We start from the raw sequence: 16,605 nt of genomic DNA, 5'->3' as shown, positions 1-16,605 counted from the left end.
TGTCCCTGAGTAATTAATAAAAGATATAAATTCATTTTTTACCAGACCTTAGGTATTACTTAAATTTCCAATCGCAAACTTGTGATGATATCCATTCTGGAGGCATATGTACTGGTAACCCACAAAAACAACTTGCCAAAAATTTCTCGAACATTCCCACTTTTCTATGGCACACTAAAAGGCAATGACTATAAAAGGCCCCCTACCCAACATGTCTATGTCTAATTCATAATGAAGATCAATTCCAGAACCATGCAGGTTTACATCTATATGTATGCCAGGGATGAACTAAAAAAACATAAATCTGACCCAGGATAAATCACCTGGTTTGGACCCATCCAGGAGAGAATTTGATCTTTTCTCTCATGCAAAGTTCCTGCAGCCTAGAGCACTGTACAATGATTACCTAAGATACTAAGATTCATGATAGATGGAAATTCGGGAAGAGGTTGACCTCTCTCTCACCTACACTTTGCCCCTTTATCTTCTCCCAAAATAAAACAAATGGCAAGCACTTAAAACAGGAAGCATTAGCTGATTATAAGGGACCAAGGTAGCATTTCCTTGGAAAAGGAAATGGCAACCCACTCCAGTACTCTTGCCTGGAAAATTCCATGGACAGAGGAGCCTGGTAGGCTACAGTCCATGGGATCATAAAGAGTTGGAGACAACTGAGCAACTTCACTCACTTTCAAGGTAGCATATGACTTGGCCATTGGAAAAAAGCTGAAACATGGACTTTTAAAGAAAAGTCCTAAAGTTCCAAGATTAGAAAAAAAGTTAATCAAGGGTTTTAAAATTCAAACATCCCTTTCTAGCATTACCCTCACATTTTCTTTAGAATAACTACAGATTTCCTAAGCAGAGACACTTCAGAGGACCTCCCTTTGTGAATGAAGGCCCATTTTAGGTTTTGGGGACCAGAGCAAAATTGACATCTTAAGGACTTAACAAGGGAACAAGAGCTGAACCCAAGAAACCATTTCTTCTTTTCCAGGCTAGAGAGTGAAAATGTCCAAATCAACATATCACTGCAACAGTAGTTACAACAATGCCTACGGTCACATAAACACCAAATTGGGGATTAAATCATAATCAACCTGATTTCAATTTAGCTCAGACAGTACTTTTCCAGTTTGCATTTACCTTTCCCACCTAGGATCTCACCTTGGACATCTGCACCAGGGGCAGTTAACCTATTCACAATTATAAAAATGCATGGTCCCCTATTAAGATTTCTTGAAAGTCTTACACTTTCTCCACTCTTTGAGATTTTTGCTCAATTTCAAATTTCTGAAATATACCATATGTGAAAAATATAAATGCTAGATCACTGTGTCTACTGTAGGTACACCATACTTGAAGAGAGAATGTTATTAACAAGAACTTAAGTAAACTGTTAAGTACAAAGCAATGTCAAAATTAATTCTTCTGAGTTTTAATATCATCTAGACAAAAACAAAATGCAGCAAGTCTACTCCTCAGGGAAGGCAATAGATTGTATAGTTATCTCCTGAACAGGGTAAAATCACTACCCCACAACTATACAATCTACTACCTCACTCTGATAGAGCAATCTTTTCTTCTGAAATGAAGACTGCAATCTCTTTATGGTGCATTATCAACATCAATCAAAATAAAATATATATACACTTATTCCAACATGCAGAAATGAGAATCAAAAAGTATCCCAATCCCCAGTCAGTCTAGTCTCTAAAATAAGCAGCAACTTGCACACTATTAAGAAATGCTGCACTACAGCATTTTTACACAAGTTAATCTTAAATGCTGTACAATTAGTTATCAACTTTGTGTGAGGCTGTCCGGATGCAGATTTTTCTATCACCTTAGGAAAGACAGTAGATTGTATAGTTATCTCCCAGTGGTGGGTGTGACCCTAAAACTATACAACCTACTACCTCATCCCACAGTGAAGAGAACGTCCAGGGAGAATGCTGAAACTGGACCAGAGTTGAGCACCACAGGAAAGCTCTCTCTCTCCTAGGTAATCCTGGTTCTCCTGTGTGATTAAAGGAGAAAAAAAGAAGCATTAGACTACTTTCATTCACTGAATGTGAACTAAGTTGAACTGAAACAAACCTTCCAAAAATCAGCAATTTAAACTGTAGCAATATTCATGATCTAAACAGTGCTTTTATTCTGTATATTTAATTAGCACTATTCTAAATTCTTAGGTATCTGAATCCATATATTTTTAAGATTCAGAAATCATGATTTTATTGCATCTTACTTATCAACTTTTGATATTTCTTAAGTTACCAGAACACTTATCCTTCCTTGAGGAACCCAAAAACTCCATTACAAAGGAGGAACAGAAGACCCTCTAAAACACAACAGTTCTGTACAATATGCATAATCCATGATTAAAGGAACAGCAAAAAACATACAGAGATTCTAATTTTTAAATTAACCTACCCACGTATTCCATGTCAGCAAAGAAAGGCACTGTGAAGATCAAAGTGAGGAATCAAGCTATTTAACATTTTGAGACAATACTCTCTGAACTAAGCAATATGATCAGCTTAGTTTTATAATCAAAATCTTACAAAGCTAAATCATATTAAACATTAGTCTTCAATTTACTGACTTCATACTTAACAGACAGCTACCACAAAGATTTCTTGATTTGTTAAGGAATACACACTTTAGAGAAGGAAATGGCAACCCACTCCAGTGTTCTTGCCTGGAGAATCCCAGGGACCGGGGAGCCTCATGGGCTGACGTTTATGCAGTCACACAGAGTCGGACACGACTGAAGTGACTTAGCAGCAGCAGCAGCACCAAATTTAATGTCAAGGAAAATTACTAAGTGGTGACTTAGTAACAATCAAAACCTATAATCAAAACCATTTTTATGACATACAGCTCCATGTTAATAGAATTGAAAGTTCAGAAGCAACCCCTATACATTGGGTTCAACCAATTTTCAACAAGAGTGCCACAACAATTCAACGGAGAAAGAATAATTTTCAGCAAACACTGCTGGGACAACTGAATACCCACACGCAAGAGAATAAATCTGGGTACCTACTTTACTTTAGTAACTTAAAATGAATAACTTATTTTAAAGAAGGGTAAAGAATAGCCATTTCTCCAAAGATATGATTAATAAGCAAAGAATGGCCAAAAAGTACATAGAGAGAAACTCAACATCATTATTACTCACTAGAGAAACCTGAATCATAATGGGACAGCACTTTCAGATCCATTAGACCATAATCAAAAAGAGAACAAAAAGCAAGGAAGTGTTGTGGAGGATATAGAGAAATTATATTCTCAACTACAGTTGGAATGTAAAATGGGCCAGGTGCTTTGGAAAGTTTAGCAGTTCATCAAAAAGTTAATTCCACTCATATTCCTAAGAAAATTAGACACAAAACTTGTATATGAAAAATTCCCAGCATTTGGAGTCAACAAAAGTAAAGGTTCAAACCCTGGCCCGGCCTACTCACTGCCACTGAAACCATGTGCAAGTAACTTAAGCTTTGCTAAGGTCTCTGTAACATCAATTAACTGGACTAAATCATCGGCAATGGTAAGGGAGAAAGATTTAACCACATCCTCGACATACATATGGCCCAACAGTAAGCCCCTTCATTTGTGCCACCTTATTTAACAGTCATATCATCTGTTTTACACAGGTGGAAATTGGTGCCAAGAAGTTTAACAACCTGTTCCAAATTATTGACATCTCCAAACTTACGATATCTGAGCCTATTTCAGTTCTATAAGGCCAGATGATGATTCAGGTATGAACATGCAAAAACCTGTCCCTAAAAAGCCAAGGCTTTACAAGCCACTATTTTTCTCCAGAACCAGAATGTGTTGCATTCAGTCGTTCAGTCCTGTCTCACTCTTTGCAACCCCATCGACTGTAGCCCGCCAGGCTCCTCTGTCCATGGGATTCTCCAGGCAAAAATACTGCAGTCAGTGGGTTGCCATTTTCTCCTCCAAGGGATCTTCCCAACCCAGGGAATGAACCCAAATACTGGTCCATGGGCTAACTTTGTTAACAGAACAGACAGAACAGTTTACATCTCCCACTCCATTCCATTTTTGGCAGAATGTAACAAGTAATGGGCTTGAAAATGTGAGTACATATGAACTGTTTTCTTTTAATAAAGTTTTCAAAATCCAATACATGAATTTTGAGTACATATTTTTAAAATTAAAAATTATTAACTTCAGAGGGGGTTAAAAAAAACAACACCTTGCATCAAGTTCTTCTACTCTTCAACAGATCTCAGGTGCCAATTTCCCATTTTCAGATGGCAGGTCTATTCTGAAAGAGCCAGTTTATACCTTAAAATCTATGTCCAAGTACATGTACACTCACATACACGGACTTACATAAAGATAACTTTCTGAAGCAAATTCATCTTCTCATTTTAAGTCTACTATGAAGGGTAATAATGCAATATACAATGCCGTATCTTAAATATAAGTATCAGTAAGTGAGGATACTGAACCAGCTAGTCCGTACTTTTAAAATGACAGCCAAGAGTAAAACCAGCTGATACCTCTACCACAACCCTCAAGCCCAGCCCAGTTTTCTCATCTAAAATGTTTGAATCTTCATCAAACATAGGAATCTAAAATTAAATAAACACTGAATGTAAAAATGTATCCATTTTTCAACCTTGGCAACCATGGCCTGCTTATTTCATACTATTTAAGTTGGGAGTTTATGGGTGAGCAGCACAGGGAACAGATTACTATGTAGCAACACGATTCATAATTCACAAGAAAAATATTTTGTATTTTTAAATAGTATTCACACACACGTCTATACATATGTAACACTAAATACTAGTATTACAGTTGCTTTAGTCACCAAGTAATGTCTGACTCTTTGTGCTGTGCTCAGTTGTGTCCAACTCTCTGCAACACTTTGGACTCTGCTGTCCATGGGATTTTTCAGGCAAGAATACTGGAATGGGTTGCCATTTCTTCCTTCCCAATCCAGGGACTGAACCCATGTCTGCTGCACTGCCAGGTGGATTCTTTTACCACTGAGCCACCAGGGAAGCCAAAACTAAACTCATATAGTAAGACACTAATATTCAATACTGTTCACAAATGAACCCTAACTACTTTTTATACATTATTATACACATTATATTGACTTTATGATCCACTGATGGTTTTCAATCTTCAGTTTTTCAGATTAACTCTGATTACAGCAAATTTTGGAAACTAGAATCTAATAGCAAAGAGGAGGTAATGTTTAGGTAAACAAAAGTTTTCAAAATAGAATCCATAAACTAGAATTTATGGATTGTAAGAACCCATGGAAATGTTCACTAAGAAATAAGGTTAAGTAAAACTCTTAACATACACACTGATCACAACTATACAATCTTTCGCTGGAGAAAGAAGTTATGTGACTGACTAGCGTGTTTTCATCCCTTGAGATTTTCCCTCTAAAGCTTATTTCAGAATCAGAGATCCAGTTTGAATCCCGGTTTCTCATTTATCTTGTCTTCAGACACATCAAGTAATAATCTCTTGGCTTTTATTATTTCAACTCATAAAAATCAGACAAATGTTACAGGGATGTTAAGAGGGATTAGAAATAAAATACAAAAACCACACAGTATACCAAGTGCAGAGTGGATGCTCAATAACTTTCAGCTACAACCATCAGTATCAGACAATTCTAAAAACATTCTTAGACAAGACTATCAGCTAAAACTACCTGCATGTGACCTTTTACATATTCCCTTTTCTAACAATAACACAACGTCACATGCATTTTCTAGCCTGTTCACTTACTACCTCAATCTGCAGCTTGAACTTCTCCCCTCCCCATTAAATACCCTAGTGACCGAAAGTCTCAGCTCAACTTGCACAAAATGTTTCTGTGCAACATGGCAGTATAGGAAAGGAGTTTACAGGTCAAGCAACTACTTGGCAGCTATGTTCTTCTTCAAGTTAAAATAACTTCCTTGAGGTTTAAGTTCTCATCTCCAGGTGGAATCTAACATCCACACCTCACAGAATTGTTCTGAGGATTAGGAACATATACAAATCATCTTAGTGATCCATCTTAATGACATCTTAGTTGACATACTCAACAAATGGTAACCATTTTTCTTAATAAATTAAACCTATCTGAGAAACTAAAAGAACTAAGACTCCACCTGCAACACAGGAGACGCAAGTACAATCCCCGGGTTGGGAGGATCTCCTGGTGGAGAAAATGGCAACCCATGCCAATATTCTTGCCTGAAAAATACCATGGACAGAGGAGCCTGGTGGGCTACAGTCCAAAGGGTTGCAAAGAGTTGGACACAACTGAACACAGCACACAGCAAGACAGTTATTTTACCTTCCTAGGTATACTTGTGACAGTCAAAAATACTTATCTTCAATTAAATCAGGCTGCATCAATTTAAAATGTGCTGTGAAAAGGCAATCTACTTATGTATAAGTTTGTTTATCTATAAGCTTGTTTATATTTATATCAAAGTTTCTAACACTTTTAATATCCACTTATATCTTAGTAAAAGATAGTGTACGACATCATATAGTTTAATATACTTGTATAGTCAACTTTAGCCTGAGTTCTTAACCTGCATCCATAACCAGCTTCAGTAACCATCAGAAATTGTATATACAATTTCTCTGCAAGATTCCACAGCTTTTGCCACAGCTGCAAGAAAGTCTATAACCAAAATAATGTTAACTGCCATGGCATTAAAAACACATTTGAATATACACTCAAAGGCTATATATTAATTAAAATATATCAATACCACCTTTGCATTTATCAATTTTCCTTAGTTCAAACACAGGCATACCCTATCTTTTCTACATACTTAATATCTGTTAACAGTTTGATATTCAGAGCTAAAATGTTGTTTTTTCCAGCAATCTAATATCCCACCTTTTATTATTTACATACTCCTATGAACAAAGTAACTCATAAAGTTCTACTTTTTACATATCTCCATCTCCATTTACAAGCCATCTTACAGGTGAATAAACTTCATTTTTTTTTTTTTGGATCAAACTTTTACACAAATACAATGTAGTATTTCCTTTACTCTCATCACCAAGTTTCACTTGATAAACACAAATCAAAATTAGAACACTGGCTACTTAACACAATTTCCTTCAAACAGTTGAATATTAATAAAATTATCTGATGATGATGGCTGAATATTTAAACATTATACAAATACAAAAAAATACTTAAATACATATACAAATTCTCCAATTGTATTTTGACCCCCGTGACAATATAGGCATTATTTTTAGCCATGAATTGCTCCATCAAGGTTAAGTTGACATGTGAAATTGACAAGATTAAGTTTTTGGCTATAACTAAGTTTTGCTAACAAAATTAACCTACTTTTAATCTAAGATCTTAATTTCTTTTTTGGGAGGGGTTGAATTTTTTTTAATGGAGGTATAATTGACATATACTATTGTATTAGTTCCAGGTGTACAATGTAATTCGTTATTGTATACACTGTGAAATGATCACCACAGTAAATCTAGCTACATCCACTAAATTTATTATCCTACCAAATACTGCACTAAGCCTGAGACTCATGTTAAGTTTTAAAACCTAAGTACTAGGTCATCTTTTCCAAAAGGACCATTTCCTTTCATTCACTTAAGACACACAACATAAGGCATTCTAGATTAGATGAAATTATCTAAACTCTGAAATTTTAAAAAATGTCAATTCAACTTCAATATTCCCTTGAAGATTCTGCAATGCAAATTGTTACTCTGGAGCCAACATCCCTGCTGTTAAGTGCATTCTAAGCTACCTCCCTATATTCTGCTATATACCCTATAATGCACACAAATATTTAGGGTAAAGCAGAGAACTCCACTTGGGTGACTCGTTTTGCTTAGTGGTCCTTATATATACACCATTATTTCTCAATCCTATCATATGCGACCTTCCTATCCTTCATTATACTGATGATATGTACCCAGGTTGAAAAGTCACTGTAATTTACACAATCCCCAAAGTCAAGAAAAGGTGGGTGCTTGTCCTTAAATCCAAATTCCCCAGTTTACTATAATCAACTGTATCCTTAGTCTACAATGTGCAATAAAAATATTCTATAACTGACTAAAAAACTGGGGAGAAGGAAAGAGACTGCCAAGTGAACAAATAGTATAACTTCATGATAATGAATACTGGCACAAAGCAGAAAAGGAAGATTAAAAGATCATCATTAATATCTGTTATTTTAAAACAAATCATCCAAAATCTCTTAAAACATTCCTAGAGAAGCAAAAGTAATACTTGATGAAAGCATAGTTGTCAGCTGCCCAAGTCCTTAAATCTTATACCTAGAAAGAGCCTAAGAAATGAACTGATGCAACTGCCTCTCATTTGAGATGAGGCCATAGACAGAGGGGACATTTTCAGCTGATAATCTGAAACACAAACACTTAGCCAGAGAAAGCTAATTTTTGAAGAGCAGCTAAGCAATCCACTATCCATTTGGTAGTCATTAGCCACATGTCACTCTTGAGCACTAGAAATGTGACTAGCTCCAAATGAGATGTGCTGCTACCATAAAAGACACTCTGGATTTCAAAGACTTAATATAAAGCAAAAAAAAAAAAGCAGTGGCTCTCTTTCTATCCTAAGTGACTGTGCAATGTTTAGAACACCCAGTCAAAGATCATGCAGTGACCGAGCCTTCTTTATGCCACCCGAGGTCACATGAGGGCGATGCTGACAAATCGTCGGGGATCCAGATTCTTCTACCCTCATCCTGTGCTGTGCCAAGTCGCTTCAAGTCATGTCTGCTTCTCTGCGACCCAATGAGCCCACCAGCCTCCTCAGTCTGTGGGTTCTCCAGGCAAGAACACTGGAGTGGGTTGCCATGCCCTCCTCCAGGGGATCTTTCAGACCCAGGCATCGAACCCTCATCTCTTACTGTCTCCTGCATTGGCAGGCAGATTCTTTACCACTAGCGCCACCTGGGCATGTACACGGAAAAATCATTCATCAGTTAATATTCTGGGATAAGAACCTTTACTATCTAAACAAAAGCTCCTCCAGACTTAAAAACATTAAGTGATTAAAATGCAAGCTGGCCACTGATTGTTAGCTCCTGAAAACAAAAGTGAAAGGAATATGTTCCACCAAGTATAAATAATCAGGGCCACTTTTAGTACTCCTTGTGATATAAATGAAAAAAAACACCCATTAGAAGAAATGTTCTCCAAATTTTTTTGATACTCATCCTCAGAGAAGTATTTTTGAAGGAATAAACATTACACAAAAGAATCATCAGTTTCATATAACAAACTATTGATACTATTTTCTGTTTTTAAAAAAATTCTGACCACCACCCACTGATGTGATTTTATAACCCAGTAAGTCAGGACCTACAGTCTCAAGAACCTGGTTTAAGATTCTTCATTCTGATCAATTTCCACTACAAACAAACCTATTATTATATTAGCTGTTGAAAGAAAAAGCACACAAATATCTATAGTGTGTTGTACTCTAAACCAAGAAATTCTAGTTAATGCTAATCGCTCCACTCTTAAAGTTCACAAGTTTCACAATACAACGTTAACTGGGTATAGAAAATCAAACACCCTCAAAAAACAGCCGAAATAACTTACAAAACATTACTTAACTACATGTATATTCTGAATATACTATAAACGAACCAGACTGCCATACAGCAGAAAAACTTGGACAAAGGACAATTATTACATTTTCTGTACAACGATTCAATTTAAAATTTAACGTTATTTTAAACTACTGCATGATTTTCCGGCCATCAGAAATGAATGAGGACTGTTAAATGAGGTTTTTACTCTAGCAACTGAGTGCCAAGAAAACAATCATCAGTAAAGTTACAAAAAAAAAAAAAAAAAACTCATCCAGTCTTCTGATTTAAAGAATTCAACACTCACTATCCCGAATGCCTCTTCCCATTTGCCAGCCCTCTCAAAATCGAGTCGTCTATTTTAGAAAGCTTTAGAGTTGACCTCTGACACAGACGCAGAGGGGCCAGGCCGTACTGTAAAAGTTGGAAAGACTGAAGGCCATTGCTAGCCAAGGACATAAAGGTTACGCATTCCTCACACCGGAATCCTCCCGGAACGTGTATCAGCTAACCTGCTTCCTGGGTGTGCAGCCCCCAAGTCAGGGCTGGGGCCGCTGGCCGGGGCCCAGGTCGCCATGCACGAGCCCGTCCCCCCGGGATCCCACTTCCTCCCGCCCGCCCTCTCCACTGCCAAGGACGGCCGCCGGGGTGGACCGGCTACATAGCTGCTCCAGGACCGGAGGCTGAGTTCGGCCAGCGGATTAGCAGCAGAGAGGTAGCCCAGGGCCTGCCCGCCCGCTTGTCCGGCCCTCCCCCGCACTTCCTACCTTCCCTCTAGCATCCCAGCCCCCAAGGCCAAGGTCTCCCCTGCCCACAAACCTGATAGCGGAAGTGACGTCAGGGGACCTGGCGGTGTCCACAGCCAATCACGCCACAGCGGGAGGGAACGCTGGCCAATGGGCAAGGCGCGGGGGCGGGACTTCCCCCGCCCAAGTTTGATTGAAGTTGGGGGAAGGGCGGGGTGAAGAATGTGAAGAATGACCCCTCCCCCCCGGCTGTGAGGCGCTGGGCGGGAAGCGGAGGGGGTTGGGACCGACCACGCCACGCGGCGCCCATCCCCCACCCGCACCACCACCTATTGCGGCCTCTGCTCTCAACCCGCCCGCCCAGCTCGCCCCGGCCCTTCAGGCCTCCACCAACCGGCTCGCAACATTCCCGTTTTCCCACCGCCGCCGGGGGGGGCCGAGAGAAGGAAAATGGCGGCCCCGCGCTCGCCGTCCCGCCTCTGTACCCACCTCAGGCTTGCGGAGGAGGCCGCCGCCTGCCGCTGCCCTCCGCGGGGACAGCCCAGCCCTCGCGCCCGCCGCCCGCCGCCACCCGAGAGCTGCACATGAGGACCCGGATGGAGGAGGCGCGGGCGGGCGGGCCGCAGCGGCCAGAGGGAAGGCAGCGCGGGCGCCGGGAGGCCGAGGCATGGGCGGGCTCGAGAGCAGCGCACGAACTCATTGGCGGGACCGTTTGACTGACGTGTGTGTCGCCCTTTTGCCTCAGCCGAGTTGGGCTGGCCGGACCCCACTGGAGGCGGCATCTGGGCCCGCCCCGCACTGGGCGGCCTTTGGAGGAGGGGCGGGTGGGACACGCCCACTTTGCCGCTCCCCGTTTCTTATTGGACGGCTGGGAGAGTGGTGGCGCAGAATCCTGCCCTCCGCTCGGGAAGGACCGGCGCCGTCACGTGGCCTTCGAAATCGCGCCGGCCTGCGGTGTGCCTCGCTCAGGCTTTAGGACAGTGTACCGCAAGCCTCACAAAGGACCGTCCTGCTAGTCGTCACCCACTCCGCGCCTCCCCCCGAGGGCTTAGACCGGCCCGGTTTGCCTTAGTTTACCCGCTAACAGGTGAAGCAGTCGTATCAGCCAGTTGCCCCAGGTGTTGAAGATTCTTGTTTCAAAGTAATCCATAATTATTCTAACTTAATAATAGCTTAAAACATGGTTCCTCCATGCCGATTATAACTTTCCAAACTCCGGAAAGCACTGGTTGAGTACCCTTTCAGATCTCTTTATGGCTGGGAGTCCACCACCTGGACCTCACTGTTTCTCTTAACTCACTGTTAGTTTGTGCACAAGATACTAAAAAAAGAGAAAACGCATTCTCTTGGATAACAGAACTATTTTTAACAGCACTAAAAATGTACCTGGTGCGTCTGTATTTATGATCTCAGATGGCACTATGCTAGCATTCGTCTTAGTACATGCAAAAAATGCCAAAAGGGTTACTTAGTTAATTTTGTGGGCTGAAATGAACAAGAAATGAGGAGGGAAAACTTGAACTTTGACCTGAAAAATGAGTATGATTTAGGACTTACAGAAAGAAAATGTATTCAGAAAGAAGAGCATAGGCCCATTGAGCTGGCTGGAGTTACGCGGTGGAGAGATGGAGTCCTCATCCGTGTTTGTCCCCAGTACCTAGCACAGTAGGAGTGTGGCAGTCTGGGAGTGTAAAAAATTAATGTCGAATGGAACCAGTATGAATGATGTAGGCTGAGATGGGAGGAAAATGCAGAAAGAAAACAGGTCAGGATGTTGTTCAGTTTTGAGATGAGAGGTGATGGGGTCTTCAACTACACAACAGCGACTCCACAGCACTACGAACTTTTCTGACGTTTTCTTCACATGTTCACCTACAAGTGGTTAGTAAGTTTGAAAAAGTGTATATGAATTATATTACCCTCTTCTTTCCAATCCGTGCTTCATTTTCTACCCTTGAAGGCCCACCACACAATACTGAACTCTATAAAGAAAAAAATTAATAGATTTGTCCATATGAGTAAAAACCCAATTAAAAAAAAAACCTTTAAAGTTAAAAGACAAGTGACAAATTGGAAAAACAATTTTGTATAATCCGTAGTAAACAAACATTAACTAGAGTGTCTAGTGTTCAGGAGCAGGGACCTGAAACCAGGCTGCTAACTTTGAACCCTGATTCTACCTCTTCCCAACTAGACAGCTATGGATTTACCATATCACTTATTCTGTCTCAGGTTCTCATCTGTAAAATGGGGATGACAACGTCAGTTACCTTATAGTATTCTAAGGATTAAATGAGTAAACTTTACACGTTTTTAGAACAATGCTAGATAATAAAAGCATTATATAAGTTTGTTAATGTTAATCTTTAAAATATAAAGTGGATTTTTTAAAAATCAGTAGTTAAAAGTGAATGACCCATTAAAATATAAACAAAGGATATAAACTCAATTCAACTGTCAATCTTATTAGCTATCAAGTAAATACAAATCAAGTTGTCTCCCAGGTCATCATAGGTCATCTCTTAAACATGCCATGAATATATATGATGGTGGTGTAAACCTAAATTTATCAACATAGGAAGACTATGAGAGTTACATTGTTATGAGAGAAATAAGGTGTATGACATGACCCCATGAATTTTAAACAACAGTTACCTCTGGGATTACTTGCAACCTTTATTGTCTTTACACCCTTCTTGGCAGTAAGTATGAATTGCTCTCATAATCAGTAAAAAAGTATAAAAGTTATCCAGAGACATTTAGTTGTTCCCCTATAACCCTTGTCTCCTTTGTCTGTATTAAACAGAAACTAGGTTCTTAGGTGACAACAGAACTAGAGTGCCCTAAGATGTAACCATCTGACTAAGTGCTGGCTTGAGATGTGAACGAAATTTCTGGCTTCTGCCCTCTAAAGGAGGGACTTGCTCTTTCTCTCCCCTTTTCTGATTTCCAGCTGCCTGAGTAGAGTGGAGTATAGTGGAGAACCTCATGAAGCAAATCCCAGCCCCCTGCTGATGTTATAGGGTGCTCTCCACTTAAGATTGAATTTGAAAGAGATGTGACATATTTAAGCCCCTAAAGTTTGGAGAAACTTTCATAGGAAGCTAGCCTAACCAGCTGAGCAAGCTCATGCAGTGTGCTCTCATGGTGTGTATGGATTCTTAGGAGATGGAGAGGGCATATTGTGGGAAGAACATGAAGTTTTTGGAATAGAGCAAACTTGGATAAAAGGCCCAGCTCCTGTGTCCCAGGGGCACCCTTGGACAGAGACTGTGTGTTCAGTTAAATCATAGTAGGGTATGATTTGGAACTGCTGAATGATGAACAGAAGCTGGTTGTCTTCATAATTACTGTGAGAAAGGGTGGCACGAGTTGCATTTGAATCCTTGCTTGGGACCACTCCAGTATTCTTGGGCTTCCTCTACAGCTCAGCTGGTAAAGAATCTGCCTGCAATTCGGGAGACCTGGGTTCGATTCCTGGGTTGGGAACGTCCCCTAGAGAAGGGAAAGGTTACCCACTCCAGTATTTTGGCTTGGAGAATTTCATGGACAGTCCATGGAGTCACAAAGAGTCGGACATTACTGAGTGACTTTCACTTTCACACCAAGGGGAGGACCTTGTTGGCAATGCAGATCAGCCTGTCATAAGTCTTAGGTTCAAATTAAAGCTTGTCCCCATACTTCACCCTACCCTCAGCCTGGCCTCAACCTCCCTTTCAACTCCCAATGCTTGTGGGAGTCAAGCACCTACCACTGCTCAGGCCTCCTGGAATGCTCATCCTTATCCTCACCTCGCCAGTTGTGGTCATCCAGATGGCACTCAAACGTGGCCTGCTCAAAGAGATCTTTCCTGACCACCCAGGCTAACTCCTACGATCACTCTTTCATAACTCTGTTTTATAACACATTCGGCATTTTAGCCCACTTTGAGCCCATCTTGCTTGTTTTCTTGTTCTCCCCACAAGAGAGCAAGAACCTTGTCTGAATATTCACAGCTGTGTCCCCATGTTCTAGAACAGGGCCCTGTACACACAGTAGATGCTCTATTATCTCCTAAAGTGTAGAATTACAAGCAAAGACCAGGGCAGTTCACAGTAGGGGCTGAGCTCAAAGGGTAGAAACTTTACCAGCAGGAGTCCAGGAAGTGAGAGCCTTAACCAGTAGAGCATATGAAAAGAAGAGGGAGCAGCAGCCAGATGGGCCAGGAAAAGGAGGAGGTTTGGAGTCCTGAGAAGACCCACAGACTTCCATGGCTGGAGTTCCTGGAGTAGCCAACCCTAAACGACCAGAGGCCTTGCCATCTCAGATCCCACTTCTTGTCCACAGAGTTACTGTGGAGGCAACCTCAGGACAGAGTCCTCCCTCCGTGTGTGTGTGTGTGTGTGTGTGTGTGTGTGTGTGTGTGTGTGTGTGTGTGTGTGTGTGTGTGTGTGTGTGTGTGTGTGTTAGTGGCTCAGTCATATCCGACTCTTTACGACCCCATGGAGCCCACCAGGCTCCTCTGTCCATGGAATTCTCCAGGCAAGAATACTACAGCGGATAGCCATTCCATTCTCCAGGGGATCTTCCTGACCCAGAGATGGAAGCTGGATCTCCCACATTGCAGGCAGATTCTTTACCATCTGAGCCACCAGGGAAGCCCCCACCTTTGTTTACCTGCGACTAAAACTACTGAAGTAAAGCAAACACATTCCAGGCAACACTCTCTGACCCTGCCCGCCATCACCACCCTTCCCCAGGTGAGACTGGCGCTGTGTGTGCGGCTGCTTCCTTTGACCCCTCACTCGGCATGCTGGGTCCAGATGCTCAACTTGCCTTTTGGTCTCCCTGCTTTTTACAGCAGATTTCCTTATCTTTAATTTTGCTCTTAATCTCAGTGGGCCCAGGTGTTAGCTTGGAGCCTGGGAGACATGACCTTTCGAACTGTGGTGTTGGAGAAGACTCTTGAGAGTCCCTTGGACCGCACGGAGAATAAACCAACCAATCCTAAAGGAAATCAGTCCTGAATGTTCATTGGAAGGACTGATGCTGAAGCTGAAGCTCCAGTATTTTGGCCACCTGATGTGAAGAACTGACTCATTGGGAAAGACCTGATACTGGGAAAGATTGAAGGCAGGAGGAGAAGGGGGTGACAGAGAATGAGATGGTTGGATGGCATCCTCAACTCAATGGACATGGGTTTGAGTATGCGCCAGGTGTTGGTGATGGACAGGGAAGCCTGGCATGCTGCAGTCCATGGGGTCGCAAAGAGTCAGACACGACTGAGCCACTGAACTGAATGGGGGACATGTTGATTTGGAGATTGATGTCTGGTCAGTGCCTCTGGAGATCTCATCCACTCTAACTGCCGATGGCTCCAAAGGCCTCCTATTTTCCTATGTAAGTGCCAGAATTGATGCCTAAGGGTCACAGTGGAAGGAGGGAGACCCCAGATTTGGCCTACACCCCCAGCATCCCTAGGGTAAAGTGGGCCATTATTATATTGTTGTTTTAGTGTTCCCTTTAGCCAGAGGTTGCAAACTGTTGATGGCCTGGAAGTCACATCTAGTTCACAGAAGTGCTTTGTGATGCCCCTGCAATGTTTTAAATCTATTTTTAATTAGCTGACAGCTTTCAAAATAAGATATTTAATGCTAAAAAGTCTAGATTTCTTGCTCTTCTCAAAAAAACTGGAATCTCTGGCTACACTCAGCCTGCATTTTAACAGTACAATGTTTTCTTTATGCGCAAAGTGGGCTCTGCTATTTGTCACAGGCCCCACCCTTCCCCCCACCTTCAGCCTGCTTTGTTTTGTTACAAGCCTGGCTCCTGTGGTCATCTGAATTTGCGTCCTTGCTGCCTCAACCCAGGAATCGAATCCATGTCTCCCACATTGCAGGCGAATTCTTTACCAACTGAGCCACCAGGGAAGCCCAAGAATACTGGAGAGGGTAGCCTATCCCTTTTTTAGGGCATCTTCCTGAACCAGGAATCAAACCAGAGTCTCCTGAATTGCAGACCTATTCTTTACCAGTTGAGCTACCCAGGAAACCCATCTTTTTCAGTTATTTTGAGAATGAAATTAGCTCATTAACGTAAGAATGGCTAGTAGTGTTTGTGTCCTGAGCATTCAACAAATTGTATTTATTGTGATGGAAAAAGAACAAAAGCCACAGTCCAGAGCTAGCCAAAGGTTTCATTTCTGGGGGAGTCATTGCTATTGTGCTTTCTACTATCTGAGGCTCAATTGAGCTAAA

At 41.4% G+C, this 16,605-nt stretch overlaps 1 protein-coding gene across 1 annotated transcript in view; it reads right to left on the bottom strand.

The window, feature by feature from the left end:
* Positions 1-10,941, bottom strand: part of ZNF169 (zinc finger protein 169) — an 86,344-nt gene extending 75,403 nt beyond the window's left edge. The window contains exon 1 of the mRNA XM_065946881.1: positions 10,859-10,941. The gene's annotated coding sequence lies outside the window, so the exon portion shown is untranslated. The remainder of the gene's footprint in view (positions 1-10,858) is intronic.
* Between the last annotated feature and the right edge of the window lie 5,664 nt (positions 10,942-16,605).

Source organism: Muntiacus reevesi, chromosome 10, assembly GCF_963930625.1.
Source record: "Muntiacus reevesi chromosome 10, mMunRee1.1, whole genome shotgun sequence".
NCBI lineage: Eukaryota > Metazoa > Chordata > Mammalia > Artiodactyla > Cervidae > Muntiacus > Muntiacus reevesi.
The sequence above is the reverse complement of the archived record's forward strand: the minus strand, read 5'-3'. Positions and strand labels throughout refer to the sequence as shown.